A 10,495-nucleotide genomic window follows, 5' to 3' on the forward strand; every position below is an offset into this window, starting at 1 on the left:
ATCTAACACATGGGACAGATCACCATGATATTTTTGGAGCATAGACACATGGAACACCGGATGAACCACTGATAAACTAGGTGGTAATGCAAGCCTGTAGGCTACTTCACCCACCCTTTCAAGAATTTCAAAGGGTCCGATATACCTAGGGCTCAACTTGCCCTTTTTTCCGAACCTCATTACACCTTTCATAAGTGAAACTCGGAGCAATATTCTTTCTCCAACCATGAATGCAATATCATGAAATTTACGGTCGGCATAACTCATTTGCCTAGACTGAGTTGTGCGAAGTCGATCCTGAATAACCTTGACCTTATCCAAGGCATCCTGTACCAAATCGGTACCCAACAACCTAGCCTCTCACGGTTCAAACCAGCCAACTAGCAAACGACATCGCCTTCCGTATAATGCCTCATATAGAGCCATCTTAATGCTCGACTGGTAGCTATTATTATAAGCAAACTCAGCAAGTGGAAAGAACTGATCCCAAGAACCCCCAAAGTCTATAACACAAGCGCGAAACATATCTTCCAATATCTGAATGGTGCGCTCTGACTGTCCTTCTGTCTGTGGATGAAATGCTGTACTCAACTCAACCCGCGTGCCTAACTCATGCTGTACAACCCTCCAGAAGTGTGAGGTAAATTGCGTACCTCGATCTGAAATAATAGACACGGGCACACCGTGTAGGCGGACAATCTCACGAATGTAAATTTCAGCTAACCTCTTTGAAGAATAGGTAACTACCACTGGAATGAAATGTGCTGCCTTGGTCAACCTGTCCACAATGATCCAAACTGCGTCAAATTTTCTCTGAGTCCATGGGAGCCCAACAACAAAATCTATAGTGATACGCTCCCATTTCCACTCAGGAATTTCTAACTTCTGAAGCAAACCACCAGGTTTCTGATGGTCGTACTTAACTTGATGACAATTCAGACACCGAGCTACATATGCAACTATATCCTTCTTCATTCTCCTCCACCAATAATGTTACCGTAAATCTTGATACATTTTAGCGGCACCTGGATGAATAGAATACCTGGAACTGTGTGCCTCTTCAAGAATTAATTCACGAAGCCCATCCACATTAGGCACACAAATACGACCCTGCATTCGCAGAACTCCATCTTTTCCCAAAACAACCCGTTTGGCATCACCGTGCCGCACCGTGTCCTTAAGGATAAGTAAATGAGAATCATCATACTGCCTCTCTCTGATGCACTCATATAAAGAAAACCGAGCGACTGTGCAAGCTAGAACCCAACTAGGTTCTGAAATATCTAACCTCACGAACTGATTAGCCAAAGTCTAAACATCTGCAGCTAATGGCCTCTCACCAACCGGAATATATGCAAGACTGCCCATACTCACAACCTTTCTACTCAAAGCATCGTCCACCACATTGGCCTTTCCGGGGTGATACAAAATGGTGATATCATAGTCTTTCAACAAATCCAACCATCTTCTATGCCTCAAATTAAGATCCTTTTGTTTGAACAGATACTGAAGGCTACAATAATCAGTAAATACCTCACACGAGACACCGTAGAGGTAATGCCTCCAAATCTTCAGCGCATGAACAATGCCTGCCAATTCTAAGTCATGAACAGGATAATTCTTCTCGTGAACTTTTAATTGCCGCGAAGCATATGCAATTACCTTGCCATCTTGCATTAATACTGCACCAAGCCCAATGTGAGATGCGTCACAATATACCGTATACGATCCTAAACCTGTGGGTAATACCAATACTGGCGCCGTAGTCAAAGAGGTCTTGAGCTTCTGAAAGCTCATCTCACACTCGTCTGACCATCTGAATGGGACACCTTTCTGGGTCAATCTGGTCAATGGGCTTGCTATAGATGAAAACCCTTCCATGAACCGACGATAATAACCTGCTAAACCCAGGAAACTCCGGATCTCTGTAACTGAAGTAGGTCTAGGCCAATTCTGAACAACCTCAATCTTCTTAGGATCCACCTTTATGCCTTCTGCCGATACAACATGCCCCAAAAAGGCAACTGAGTCTAACCAAAACTCACATTTTGAAAACTTGGCATATAACTGATTATTCTTCAAGGTGTGAAGCACACTTTGAAGATGCTGCTCATGTTTCTCTCGACTGCTGGAGTAAATTAAGATATTATCAATGAATACAACCACAAAAGAATCCAAATAAGGCTTGAACACCCGATTCATCAAATCCATAAATGCTGTTGGGGGCATTTGTCAACCCAAATGACATCACTAGGAATTCGTAATGCCCATACCGAGTTCGAAAAGCTATTTTAGGGACATCAGATTCCCTAATCTTCAACTTATGGTAACTAGACCTCAAATCGATCTTCAAAAATACCTTGGCACCCTGAAGCTGATCAAATAAGTCATCAATTCTTGGCAGCGGATATTTGTTTTTGATAGTGGCCTTATTCAACTACCGATAGTCTATACACATCCGCATAGAGCCATCTTTCTTCTTTACAAATAATACTGGTGCACCCTAGGGCGAGACACTGGGTCTAATGAATCCCTGATCAAGCAAGTCTTGTAACTGCTCTTTCAATTCTTTCAACTCTGGCAGGGCCAAACGGTATGGTGGAATAGAAATGGGCTGAGTGCCCGGAGCCAAATCAGTACAGAAGTCAATATCTCTGTCGGGTGGCATCTCCAGCAAATCTGCAGGAAATACTTCTGGAAATTCACGAACAACTGGTACTGAGTCCATAGAAGGGACATCCGCACTGGGATCGCAAATATAAGCAAAATAGGCTAGACACTCTTTCTCTACCATACGCCGAGCTTTCATATAAGAAATAACCCTGCTGGCAGAATGACCAGGAGTTCCCTTCCACTCTAACCGAGGTAACCCCGACATGGCTAGGGTCACTGTCTTGGCATGACAATCCAATATAGCATGATAAGGTGACAACCAATCCATACCCCAGATGACATCAAAATCTACCATATCGAGAAGTAGAAGATCTACACTAGTCTCAAGATTACAAATAGTAACCACACACGAACGATAGACATGATCTACTACAACAGAGTCTCCCACCGGTGTAGATACACACACAGAAGCACTCACAGAATCACAAGGCACAACCAAATATGAAGCAAAATAGGAGGACACATAGGAATAAGTAGATCCTGGATCAAATAGAACTGAAGCATCTCTATGGCAAACTGGAATAATACCTGTGATCATAGCATCAGATGACTCGGCCTCAGGCCTAGCTGGAAAAGCATAAAATCGGGGCTGGGCCCCACCACTCTGAACTGCGTCCCTGGGACGGCCTCTGACTGGCTGGCCTCCACCTCTAACGATCTGACCTCCACCTCTAATGACTTGACCTCCACCTCTAATAGCCTGACCTCCACCTCTAGCTGCATGACCCCTACCTCTAGCTGGCTGAGCAGGCGGTGAAGCAACCGAATCTGGTATGATGGCAAGAGAATCTTGCCGAGATCTGTTACTCGCCAATCTAGGGCAATACCTCCTGATATGACCAATGTTCCCACACTCATAACACCCATCCTGATGCCGTGGCTGCTGAAGCTGAAGCTGACCCAAATGGGCCGGATAACCGCTGTAGTAACTCTGGAGTGGTGATGCACTGACAGGAGCTGAATGTGCACTGAATGCTACCTGCCGAGAGTAAGGCATAATAGGACTATGACTCCCTGAAGCACCGAGAGATACATGAAGTGCTGAATGAAACGGTCTGGGGATGACTCCTACCAAAATTACCTATGCCCCCAGACGAGGCACCACTGAAACCACCGAACTGCCGAGGCCTCTTATCGGACCTCTTCCCTATCTCCTGTGCAAGAACCATCTCGATCCTCCTTGCAACATTAGCAGCCGCCTGAAAAGATATCTCACTTCCGGTCTCCTTGGCCATCTGAAGTCTGATACGGTGAGTGAGTCCCTCAATAAACCTCCTCACTCTCTCTCCCTCCATAGGTAGTAAAAGGAGAGCATGACGGGCCAAATCCATAAAACGGGACTCATACTGAGTAACAGTTATACTGCCTTGCTGTAGACACTCAAATTGCTTGCGGAATTCCTCTCTCAGTGTGATAGGGAGGAACTTTTCCAGAAATAGCTGAGAGAACTGCTCCCATGTAAGTGCAGGCGATCCGACTGGTCGAGTCAATGTATAATCTCTCCACCACCTCTTGGCAGAACCCGTCATCTGAAATACAGCAAAATCAACCCCATTGGTCTCAACTATACCCATGCTCCACAACACCTCATGGCATCGTTCAAGATAATCCTGTGGGTCCTCAGAAGGTGTACCACTGAAGTGAAATGGAAAGAGCTTGGTAAACTTATCCAGTCTCAATAAGGCCTCAAAAGACATGGCGGGCCTATCACCGATCTGTGTCGCAATAACTGGCTGAACTACCCCAACTGGCGGGGCTGCTGAAGCCTGATTCTGGGGAGCCATCTGCTCCGGAGCGGGAATAGTGGGAGTTTGTGCTCCTCCCACATCCTGTGAGATGGCTGGTGCCACTGGAAATGTACCATTCTGGGCCACGCCCTCCATAATACTTACCAAACGGACTAGAGCGTCCTGAAGTACTGGAGTGGCTATGAATCCTTCCGGGACCTGAACTGGTCCAACTGGTATATTCTGAACTGGAACCTCCTCCTGAAGGTCCACCTGAAGTTCTTCAACAGGTGCAGTTGCTCGAGTTCTAGACTGAGCTCTACCTTGGCCTCTGCCTCGGCCTCTAGCACGACCTCTACCCCTGGCCATAGTTGCCATCGGGGGTTCTGGTCCCTGACCATCGGTAGAGATATTACGTGTTCTCACCATCTGTGAGAGAATCAGAGTAGAATGGTTCAATCATCGATGATAGAATAAAATCGCACGACAGAATAAAAAAGAAGTGATATTGTTCCTAAACTTCATAGCCTCAGAGAGATAAGTACAGACATCTCCGTACCGATCCTTCAGACTCTACTAATCTTGCTCGTGACTCATGAGACCTATGTGACCTAGTGCTCTGATACCAACTGTCACGACCCGAAATTCCCACCTTCAGACAGTGATGGCGCCTAATATTTCACTTGCTAGGCAAGCCAATGTTAGAATAATATTATCCATTTTTAAAATAATTTTTAAATTTATTAATAACAGAGAACAATTGCGGAAGTAACGTCTGAAATATAGTGAATAATCCATAAAAATAACGGTGTCTAAATACCATCCCAGAATTGGTGTCACAAGTGCACGAGCTTCTAGAATTATACAAATAAAGGTCTGAAATAAAATAAAGTTGTCTGAAAATAAACACAAAGCTAAAGTAAAATAGACGGGGACTTCAGAACTGCGAACGCCGTGCAGTTATACCTCAAGTCTACTCTGAGTAGCTGAAATCTGAGCAAGTTTATGGTACGCCGCTGGGACCAACTCCAAAATCTGCACAAGAAGTGCAGAGTGTAGTATCAGTACAATTGACCCCATATACTGGTAAGTGCTGAGCCTAACCTCGACGAAGTAGTGACGAGGCTAAGGAGGGTCACTTACATTACCTGTACGCAATATTAGTAACAACAACTATAATAGAAATAAATCAGGTAATTCATTTATAATAATTGAAGCCAACTCATCATTCATAACCAATTGTCATTTTCATCAATTCTGTTGCAGCGTGCAACCCGCTCTCATAATATATTCACATTTAATTCTGTTGCAACGTGCAACCCGCTCTCACAATATATTCACATTCAATTCTGTTACGGCGTGCAACCCGCTCCTCCAATATATTCATTGTAATCAAGTCTGTTGTGACGTGCGACCCGATCCCCCAATATATACATATATGTCGACTTTTAAATAAGTCTGTTGCGGTGTGCAACCCGATCCTCCAATATGGACTTTTAATAAGTCTATTGCGTTGTGCAACCCGATTCTCCAATATATTCATTATAATCAATTCTGTTGCGGCGTGCAACCCGCTCCTCTAACATATTCATTTACCAATTCTTATAGAAGAAATTTCCCCAATAAGTGCAACAATTAATATAAAATTATAAGACAACAAGCATACAATAATTTATAATTTAATTATGAAGCAAACAAAGGCAAATAGAAAATTATTATGGAAATCAGAGTGAAAATATGCTATTTAATATTTAATATGCTAAATATCAAATAACAATTAAGGTACATAATTCAAATAGCATGTAACAATTAATGCAAGAATTCAAGAATTAATATTTGACAAAGAATAGGAGAGAAATAATTATTATAATAATTAATTCATGATTTAAAATAATTTATGATCTTTCAAGTAAGCAGGCAAACAATTAATTTGACGATGTATAGACACTCGTCGCCTCGCCTATACGTCGTTCACATGTAATTCACATAATAAATAATTTAAGGGTTCTATTCCCTCAAGTCAAGGTTAACCAAGACACTTACCTCGCTTTGCAAATCCCAATCAATTACTCGACCACAACTTTTCCTTTTAAATTTGTCTCCAAAAGCTTCAAATCTATTCACACATAATTCGATATACTCAATACGAATCATAAGAATTAATTCTCTATGAATTTACAAATTTTCCGGATAAAAATCCAAAATTCATTAAAATATTCGGCTATAGGACCCACGTCTCAAATCCCGGAAAAACTTACAAAATACGAACACCCATTCCGAGACAATTCCAACCATACAAAAATTATCCAATTCCGATGTCAAATGGACCTTCAAATCTTAAATTTTTGTTTTTGGAAGATTTTATAAAAATCTAATTTTTCTTCCATAAATTTACAGATTCATAATATAAATTAGCATGAAATCATGAAATATAATCTATATAGGATAAGGAACACTTACCCCAATGTTTTTCCGTAAAAATCGCCCAAAAATCGCCTTACCCGAGCTCAAAAATGGAAAAGAGTTAAAATGGGTCGAAACCCCATTTCTAGAACTTAAGTTCTGTTTATGGGATTTTTACCCTTCGCGAACGCGGTCAGTGCCTCGCGTTCGCGAAGCACAAATTTGTGCTGTCAAATTTTGCTCTTCGCGAACGCGAGGTCTACCTCACGAACGCGATGCTTGCCTGGCTTGGCCTTCGCGAACGCGAGATGCCCTTCGCGAACGCGAAGGCTAATTTTCCTGGCTAGCCTCTTTCCCTTCGCGAACGCCAAGCTTCGCACCTCAAGCCTTCGCGAACGCGGCCCCCTCTTCGCGAACGCGAAGAGTAATTTTAATATGCCTCTAGTTTCTTCTTCGCGAACGCGAGCCCCCTCTCGTGAACACGAAAAAGGATACCAGAAGAACATTTCTGCAGTTCTTTCCAAGTCCAAAAATGATCTGTTAACCACTCGAAACTAACCCGAGTCCTCGGGCTCCAAACCAAACATGCACCCAAGTCCTAAATTATCATACGAACTTCCTCGCGCGATCAAATTGCCAAAATAATACCAAGAACTACGAATCGGACACCAAATCAAAGGAAATTTCCAAGAAAACTTTAAAACTTATATTTTTATAACCGGACGTCCGACTCACGTCAAATCAACTCCGATTCTCACCAAATTCGGCAGTTAAGTCATAAATATTATAGTGGATCTACACCGGGCTTCAAAACCAAAATACGAATCCGAGGTCAATAAATCCAACATCAGAAATTTCTTAAAAATCATTAAGCTTTCAAGCTTTTAATTTTTCATCAAAATTCTATATCTCGAGCTAGGGACCTCGGAATTCGATTCCGGGCATACGCCTAAGTCCCAAATCACGATACAGACCTATCAGAATTGTCAAAATACTGATCCGGGTTCGTTTGCTCAAAATATTGACTAAAGTCAACTCAGTTGAGTTTTTAAAGCTCTATTTCACATTTTAATCCATTTTTCACATAAAAATTTTTTAAAAAATTCTACGGACTGTGCACGCAAGTCGAGGAATGATAAATAATATTTTTCGAGGTCTTAAAACACATAATTACTTATTAAATTTAAAGATGACATTTTAGGTCATCACAGGCATACCGACGGCCTTAGTAAATTAAATATTGAGTTTAATGTGGGAGCGATCGAGTCTAAGTATCGACATCCAACACGATATAACACATTTAAAAATAAAATATGTAGTGTTATAAGATGTAGTGCTATATTAAACTTAAGTTGTAGCAACAATAACATATACTCGGTCAAATCACACGATTGGAGAATATATATATACACACGTACAATTTAGGTAGGATGTTAAATATATATAGATTGCAAATAACAATAATTTATAAGTGGTCGACCATTTTTTACCACTATTAAATATATATATAGATTGCAAATAACAATAATCTATAAGTGGTCGACCATTTTTTACCACTAATACCGACCAAAATCGGTCAGTAACTTCATAGTTATTTTAAAAATAACTTTTTGTTATGGAAAAAAATAATTGACACTGGGCGGGAAAAAATAAATTAAGATTTCCGACTGATATCGTCAGGTATTCTTAAAACTTTTTAATTAAACTTTTTTTTTGGTAGATACTGTGAAAGTGTGATGAGAGTTTGGCCAAAGATTGATCATTTTTCGACCGACATCGGTCAGAATTTTCTAATGTGTCAGGCAAAGCAGTTTTATTGTGGGACCACATTTTTCGACCGATTGTGGTTGGTATATTTATGTGAAATTTGTTATTTGACTTTTGCGTTCAATTTACTTATTTTCCGACCGATTTCGATCGATATATATGTTGTGGACGGTTTTTGGCAGTTTTCTAGTAGTGTAAGTACTCCTTCATCCTTTCGCAAAGGTTTCAGATTCGAGCCTTAGGTTTGGAGTCACCTTTACGCGGAAGTGTTTTATTCTACAATATAGGACTTTCCTGTGCGAATCCAAATTTAGTAGGACTCGGATGTCGCTAACGGATACCAGGTGAGAAATAAAAAAAAAGCTATATCGTTGAAAAACAGTAATTGTTGCAGATACTGCAATTTGGGCCAGGCCATGAGGATTTCACATGCCTTCCTTGGAAAAATGGCTTGGTTGAATGTCCAATGAATTTGCCATACCTCTTCCCATGCAGTATATAAACCTTGGGACCAATCATTCCTTTTATTTGGTCCATTACTGGACCACTAAAACTTAACCTATTTCACACAAAGACTTTAGGATTATAGGTCCATGTCCAACTCCAAATATTAATGAAGAGTTCCAAAAATTCTATGTATGACTCACACCACTTGGCAAATTTAATTTTGGTGTGAACCTCCTTTCTTCCTATTAGAGTTGACTCTATACAAAAAATTACCATGTCAAAAAAGAGCTACTAGGAGAAGCTTCCTTGGTGCATGGCTACCGTCGACGAAGACAAACGCGCATGTGTACGTGCAACAAGTACAATGTATCTACTGCCTTTGACTCGACCTAAATATATATATAGTTGAATAATTTTAAACATGTAATGAAATTGTAAGTATTAAATCTGAATTGGAAAAAAGAATGAAATATGTGCATTTCAAGCTAAGCTGAGTTGTTTTACCTTAGGAAACTCAACTAGTGAAAAGCCCCACTAAGAGCGCTTATCTTAGGGGAACTCGTGACAACAAAAGAAGTGCGTGCACACAAAAAGGTATTGATACATCAGTACTGCTACTACTAACTTAAAATTTTGAATTCGTCTCAATCACGATAACAAAAGCACGTTGTAGGACGATCGCAGGTAAACCAAAAAGTTCATAATTAAGTAGGCTAGTACTCCAGTTAACAAGAATTAAGTAAATTAATCTTACTCATATTCACAACATAAAAGAAAAATAGCTTAGTCGGCATGTTGTGGACCTAGCAGCCAATCTAGACTATTAAAGGAGCAGAATAGAAGCTACCATTTTGACACTTATATTTGGACCCAAAATGGGTTAAAAGCTTGTGAATTTCACCTGACTGAGAGTCATCTAAACACCCTGTAACTGGTCCTGCCCTTCTTCTGTAAAGGTCCCCTCCCATCTCCCAAATACACATTTTCAAGAATAATTAACCTAAATAATTGTCAACTCAACTGCTTAAATTAAAAATAACCATCAGATGTATAATATATGTAAACTACTAAAAAATAAGAATTAGCGATAGACAAATTAAGTAGTTAAACGAATAAATCCGTCGATAATCCTAGTTAGCGACGAATTAGCGACAGATTATAAAGAAATTCTGTTAGCTATGAGCGATAGCGATAGTGATAGATTAGCGACGAAGTTCAATTTTTTTTTATAGTGATATAATTCATACATAATATCTGTATAATTAGTGTATAATCTAAAAAAACGTAGTCAATAAATATGGTCGACTATTTGTGTAAAGAATTTTTGTATTTCTTATTTTTACTTGGTGGCAATAGTAGAAGATTCATGTGTCCAAGTTGATAAAACTAAGTTCTATGCCCATCATTGACTTTCCAAATGAATATTTGACATCATTGAATAGTGCAAAACAATGTGTGTAGTATCGCTACACACATTA

The sequence above is a fragment of the Nicotiana tomentosiformis genome, chromosome 2 (assembly GCF_000390325.3).
Source record: "Nicotiana tomentosiformis chromosome 2, ASM39032v3, whole genome shotgun sequence".
Classification (NCBI taxonomy): Eukaryota; Viridiplantae; Streptophyta; class Magnoliopsida; order Solanales; family Solanaceae; genus Nicotiana; species Nicotiana tomentosiformis.